Genomic DNA, 7,080 nt, shown 5'->3' with positions numbered 1-7,080 from the left:
TATATATATATATATGTTTCTAAGATTTTTATTTATTTATTTGACAAAGATAGAGACAGCCAGTGAGAGAGGGAACACAAGCAGGGGGAGTGGGAGAAGAAGAAGCAGGCTTCCAGCGGAGGAGCCTGACATGGGGCTCGATCCCAGGACTCCAGGATCATGCCCTGAGCCGAAGGCAGACGCTTAACGACTGTGCCACCCAGGCGCCCCATTTCTGATAATATATTTTTTGATTTCCCTTTTTATTTTACCCATGGGTTTTTCAGGAGTATGTCATTTAATCTTCACATATTTGGACTTTTCCAGTTTTCCTTTTGTTACTGATTTCTAGTTTTATAAAATTGTGGTTGGAAAATATCCTTAGTATGATTTCAACCTTGTTAAATTTGCTAAGACTTTTTTTGTGACCTATCATATAATCTATCTTGGAGAATGTTCCATGTGTGTTTGAGAAGAATGTGTATTCTGCCTCTGCTGGATGGAAATGTTCTGTCTATACCTGTTAGGTCAGTTTAAAGTGTAGTTCAAGTCAAACATTTCCTTATTGATTTTCTGCCTTGATGAATTAACCATTGTTGAAGGTGAGGTATTGAAGTGGGAAAAATTACAGGCCAAGATCTCTTTTGGCCCTGAGCTGTGCCACCTTGGAGGAGGACCGATATAGGTAAAGTCAAATGTTCCCTCTTACCCCCTCCAGTGCATCCAATCTCATGCATTTTTGTTCCAACACTGTGCTGGCACTTTTCCATTGGAAACCTGGACTTCCACAAAGACTCTCTTGTCCATAGGTGATTGTCTGAGACACGATTCCACAGGGGCTCCTGGACCATAGCTGGGTGGGGCTGAAGCCAGTTCACGGGCCACTCCATGGTCCATAGCCAAGACCAAGGGCTTTATACCTATTACTATACACAGGAGTGGGTGAGAGTCCTCTTGGGTCCCTTGGCATATGTTGCTGAATTCCACAGCTCCCACAGAGGTATTATTATCTGTGAAAAGATGCCAAATTGTTGTCACTGAGAGGGGGACATGAATAAGGATATCTTGTTCAACCATGTCTCTGACAGCACCTCTCTCCATTTCTTTAGTTCTTTGATTTTATTCATGAGGGTTGTGCTTTTTTCCTCATATAGATCTTGTACATATTTTTGTTAGATTTATACCTAAATATTCTACTTTGGGGGTGCTAATGTAAATGATACCGTGTTTTTAATTTCTTATTTCAATTATTTGCTGGTTTATAGGAAAGCAATTGTCTTTTGTATATTAACCTTGTATCCTGCAACCTTACTATAATATGTTATTAGTTCTAGGATTTTTTTTTGTCAATTCTTACAGATTTTCTACACAAATAATCAATGTCACCTGTGAATGAAGAGTTTTTTCTTCCTTCCCAACATGTTTACTTTTTAAATTTTATTTTCTTGTCTTGTTAAGACAGTGACTTCCAGTACAGTGTTGGAAAGGAGTGGTGGTAGGGAACATTCTTGTTTTGTTCCCGATCTTAGGCAAAAAGTTTTGAGTTTCTTGCCATTAAGGATGATGTTAGCTGTTGATTTTGTGTAGATATTAACTATCAACTTGAGGAAGTTCCTGTCTATTGTCTGTACTTTTAAAGATAATATTTCCTTTGTCAAAATGTCCCCAGCATTCTATTCCTGGGATTTGTGGGATGATAAATAGGGTGCTCTTGCTAGAAAAAGAGAAAGAGACTTGTTATCTCATTATATCTCACGAGCACTTGTTTCTTTTACCCATTACTAATTACTACCATAACACGTTATATGTTTCTTTTAAGAGATCTGACATCTTGTTGCATAAATATATATATACATACATGTATATGTATATATTTGTCCTCAGTGTCTCATACAGAGCTCTGCCACAGTTGAAATGCAGTACATTTTGGTCTTTGACTACTTATTCCTGCCTAACAACTGAGTGAAATGATAAAGTCTAATAACAAAATATACAGTAGAGAATTGGCTATAGTATCAATGATGGTTGTACTAGGCTATCTTCCCAAGTACAGTTGTTCTGTATTTGCAGGAAAAAGCTGATCATTTATCGGGGGCCCCTAGTAATTCATTCCTCCTGAAACCTGCGCGCAGTGACCCAAGTTATCTCAATAATAATCCCAATAGCTCTTAATGTAGCTTGAGCCAGAGATTCAAATTCACTTATGCTCTTTGGAATTACCTTTTTATTTATACCAGTAGGAAATTTACAAAGGAGAAAAATAATTCTGCTTTTGTGCATTTTCACAGGAATTCATGTCAAGGTTCTCAACAAAGCACTAAGAGATACATCATTCTATAAATAGATTGTTGCTATCTTTTTAGCCGGTAAGAATGCTACTCAGAGATACCTGATGAATAATAGAGCATAAATACTATACATCATTTGCTGCTACTAAGGACTGGGGTATTACTGTCTCAATTTGCAAATTGTGGAAACTTAAAAACAGAGAAGTTACCAGGATATTTGATAGTTCCACAGTTTATTACTGAAGTAAGCATTATAAATATAAAATGAGCTCAATTCTTCCCTTTCTTTTCTGTCCAACTGACAAACATAGTGACATCAATCTATGAAAGATTTGCCTCCACAATTTTATGGCAGCAGGGCCTCATTGATGATTAGAGAATTATTAAATAGAATACTTAATCATTTGGGTTAGTATCATTTCTTAACACATATTTAGGAATTTCCAGGTTAAGAGCTATAATTTAGGTAAGTATAGTCAGTGAAATCATGTTTAGATTAATTTCCCCCAAATTACCCACGGTATGGAGTGGAAAAAGGTTTACAGTCAATCAACTGAGGTTTATAAGGCCAACTCCAACAGACTAATTACTTTCTAAACAATATCTACAAACTGTTTCTATATCAGCAACATGTCCCAGAAAGTTAGGGTTATCTTATAGAAGATTTTTGTAGTCTGTTAATTAAAAAAGAAAACTGTGTGTGTGTGTGTTTCCTTAAATCAATGAGGCAGAATAGAATAGTATAATGATTAAAAAAATAGTATGATGTAGAGACAAATCTAGTTTCAAATCCTGGCTCTGCCATATGCTCGCTGCATGACTTTGGGCAAATTCCTTAATTTATCTGAGAATCAATTCTATAGACTCAAAATGAGTTTCATATAGTTCTTAACTCACAGGATTATTGTGAGAATTAAATAAATTAATACTATTAAGTTGCTCAGCACAGTGCCTGGTACATTATCAACTTGCAGTGAATGTTAAGTAGAATCGTTAATACCAAATCACAATATCAACAGCATCAAAATTACCTGGTGATAAACTTAAGAAATACAGAGCTCACCTTACATCCCAAAACTCAACTGAAGGACACAAAGGAAAATTTCAAGACATGAAGAGAGGAACCATATTCCTACAAGGAAAATCTCAATAGTGTAGAGTTGTGGGTTAATCCAAACTCATTTAAAATCTATCAACATTATTTCTTTATAAGATACCAAAATTCATTTTAATTTTATCATAAAATGAGCTCTCATCTATAAAATCATCCAAGATAATCATTAGAATTTCAACTCACTTGGGCTGCTATAAAGGAATACCCTGGACTGAGTGTGTTATAAACAATTGGGAATTATTTCTCATAGTTAGGGAGGTTAGGAAGTCCATGAGCTAAGGCTGGCAGATTTGGTGTCTGGTGAGAACGCCTTCCTGGATGGTTGTCTTTTCACAGTGCCCTTGCATGGTGGAAAGAGCAAGGGAGTTTCTTGACCCTCTTTTATCAGAATAATATATAAATATAATAATGTAAGAATCACATGCATGGGGGACACACCTTCATAACCTTAGTCAGCTCCCTGGAAGCCCCACATCCTAATACCCTCACCACAGGAGTTAGGATTTCAACATATGAATTTCAAGAGGACACAAACACTCAGACCATAGCAGAAATGTAATAAAAAATGTTGTGTAACTAGTGGATTAGATGAGAACTTTGTGTCAGAGGACACAGTGGAAGGGAAGAGTGGCCCCAGGGATGGCAAGAAGTACAGGACCTACTCCCTGGCAGAGAGCCCAACACTGGTCATTCACATTTATCACTCTCATGTCCCTACCACCAATACTCTGAATTCAGTGGATAAAAGTCCCCTAAGCCTCTACAGGCTGATGCTTCCTCTTAGACCCATAAACCTTTCATGATCTCTTCTCATTTTCCTACTCCTTTCCAAGACTGAAGAAATCCTTTCTTTAATCTGAACAGTAGTGGGAGCGGTTTGGTAAAGGTTTTTGGAGAGGACTTTTTTCCACCCTCATGTTTCTCCAAATAGTTGTGTCGTCTCTGGTGTCTAAATATTTAAACATTTCGAAGTTAAAAGTAAAAGCTTACCAGGCTTTTTTTATGATTCATGTTGTTACATTCCTTTTCCAAGATAAGGAGCACAGAACAGATCATCTTCTGAGAAAGAATGGAAATGAAAAAGGGAGAAGGAATCAGAAAAATGACTAATATGTAAATAATATTCAACCACAAAAAAATACGTGTTATTAACAGCTGTCTTTGTACTAATTAATGGAAAGTAGGTAGTAACCATTCCAAAGGGTTCAAAGGTCCACAGCTGCAGAAGTTTCCTGCTGTACCTGGACACCAGAGTGTCCCAGATAGTCAGGAATCACTCTTTTCTTGTTCCTCTTCTTTTCCTTTTTTCCCTCTCTGCTTTTTTGTTTTCTCTGGCGTCGTCTCCCTTAGGGACACTAAGCAACAGTTACTTTTAAAAAAAGGCAGAAATTCTAAAAACAGAACAAAACAAAGTAAGAAGAAAACAGTAATAACAGGAACTCCCCCCCACCCAAAACAAAAACAAAAACAAAATAAAACAAAACAAAAAAACTAGTGTAGTAGGATTCTTTGGGAAAAGTAATACACAGAAATTCTAAACTAAAATAAAATCAATTTTTCTCTGTAACATATAAAAACTTATATAAAACATTCACTGATGGAGTAGTAAGCCAGAGTTTTATATTTAAAACTCCCAACAACTCTTTCGAGTAAAATGAATAGCCTTGTTTTTCAGAAGAGGAACAATGACTGGGAGGTTAAATACATTGGGTACTTTTTAAAAAAAGATTTAATTAATTAATTAATTTATTTATTTATTTATTTAACAGAAAGAGTGAGCAAGCATGAGCCAGGGGGAGAGGCAGAGGGTGAGGGAGAAGCAGACTCCTCGCTGAGCAGGGAGCCTGGTGTGGGGCTTGATCTCAGGATCCTGGAATTATGACCTGAGGTGAAGGCAGATGCTTAACCGACTGAGCCACCCAGGGGCCCCTACATCAGGTACTTTTAAGCCAGTTATTCAGCTGTTAAGTGACATGACTGGCATTCCTGCGTAGACCTTTCTGTCCTTAAATCCCACATTTCTGAGGGAACGGTGTGCTTCCACTCACTAACACTTAACCATTTGGTAGGTTTGCAAAACTTTTCATCCCTGTGGAAACACTCTGACAATGTCTCCAAGTCCTCAGCTCTCAAATCTAATAGCCGGAATAGACTTCTGACAGACTCCAGAACAGCTGCCTTTCTCCAGTGGAGGCAACTTGGTGCTCTCTTCACTGTCTTGTCATACAAAGTGGTTTCCAGAGTTCTGTTATGGCTTCTCCCTTCAAGGGGGTTAGGTTGCATGTCCTGTTCAAGAGTCTGTGTGTGTGTGTGCATGTGCGCGGGCGTGCATGCATGCGCACGGATGCAGAAATCAGTTGGCAAACAGAAAGGATATTGACTGGCAGACAGTAAAGATCAATAACTGAAACTGGATTATCTGGCATCAAACAAAACCTCATCTGCCATGTCTCCCTTTTACATCCCCTCTGTTGCTACTTGTACCTTCTTACGCTGTTTTGGCATTCTGTTGATTTCCTTATGTCATTTTGCTCTAAATTAAGATGTATGGGGAAAAATGGGAAGCTATTATATTACTAGTTCAATTGCTGATATTTTCTTCCTTTGACAAATCCTGATTTGCTTTCCAACACTATCATGTATGTTCTGGCTTGTTTTTTTTCTGTCCATTTTCTCACTTTAAAATGAGCTATAGTCTTTTTTCCATCAGGGTATTGATTTTGCTCTTAAAAAGGACTCTCTGTTCCATTATCCTTCCTGATCAATTCAGAACATTTTGCATGAGAATTTTTTCCTTTTTCTTACCACACAAAATGTCTTTGTTTTTATTTCACTTTCCTCTATATGTCACTTGTGGAGCATTTAATTATATCCCCAGAGTTTATTTTGAAAGGTGTTGGTTTGCTTTCAAACAAACAAACAAAAAAGTCAGGCCACTTGACAATTTCAATTTCTTTTTTGATGTGAGAATTTGCTTATTTATTGGACACATATTTGTTGTAACAGACATCATAGATAGTACTGAGGTTAAAATAATTAAACTGAAATTAAAAATAATGAATATTATTACAAGTAGTGTATATTAAGTTGCCACCAATGCCAGGCAGTACACACAAAAGGGCTTTATGACTCTTAAAGTAATAAAATAGACATTTATTGAGTGTTTATGCCCTAGGGAATTTCCGTGTGGTTTATATGAATATAATATATCATTCGCAGGAGCACCCTATGATGTTGGTACTGCAATTTATTCCCATTTTCAGATGAGACGCTAAGGCAAAGAAGAAACTAAATGACTGATCACAGCTGGTGAGTGACAGAGCCAGGATTCCAAGCCTATTAAACACTATGTTTTTCTCTAGGTATTGTGTTATTATTATTGCCATTGTATATTTTTGCTTTACTATCTTGAAAGTAAATAATAGATCAAAATCCACCAGAGGGAAACACTCAAATTCCCATTTACCTACAGAGTTTACCTAGAAAGTTCAATCTGTCTTCCCCAGAATCTACCTGACTAGTTAGCACCGCACCCCCCCCCCAAAAAAAAGCCTCAAGGACATTAATTTGCTGCTGCTTTGCTCCACCTCATAGTTGTTTTAAGATATCATAGTCACCAGTTTCTGGACAAGCTGCTGTACTAAAGGACTCAAAGAGGAGTAAAAGGCTCAATTTTTACCCATTTTTTTTCTGATTTTG

At 37.0% G+C, this 7,080-nt stretch overlaps 1 long non-coding RNA gene across 1 annotated transcript in view; it reads right to left on the bottom strand.

Moving 5' to 3' along the window:
* LOC109489640 overlaps window positions 1-4,412 on the bottom strand; it is an 18,350-nt gene extending 13,938 nt beyond the window's left edge. Inside the window, exon 1 of the long non-coding RNA XR_002142687.1 lies at window positions 4,372-4,412. This is a non-coding gene — a long non-coding RNA (uncharacterized LOC109489640). The remainder of the gene's footprint in view (window positions 1-4,371) is intronic.
* Window positions 4,413-7,080: the final 2,668 nt, after the last annotated feature.

This window comes from Ailuropoda melanoleuca, chromosome 13, assembly GCF_002007445.2.
Source record: "Ailuropoda melanoleuca isolate Jingjing chromosome 13, ASM200744v2, whole genome shotgun sequence".
NCBI lineage: Eukaryota > Metazoa > Chordata > Mammalia > Carnivora > Ursidae > Ailuropoda > Ailuropoda melanoleuca.
Note: the sequence above shows the minus strand (reverse complement) of the source record. Positions and strands in the feature narration are given on the sequence as shown.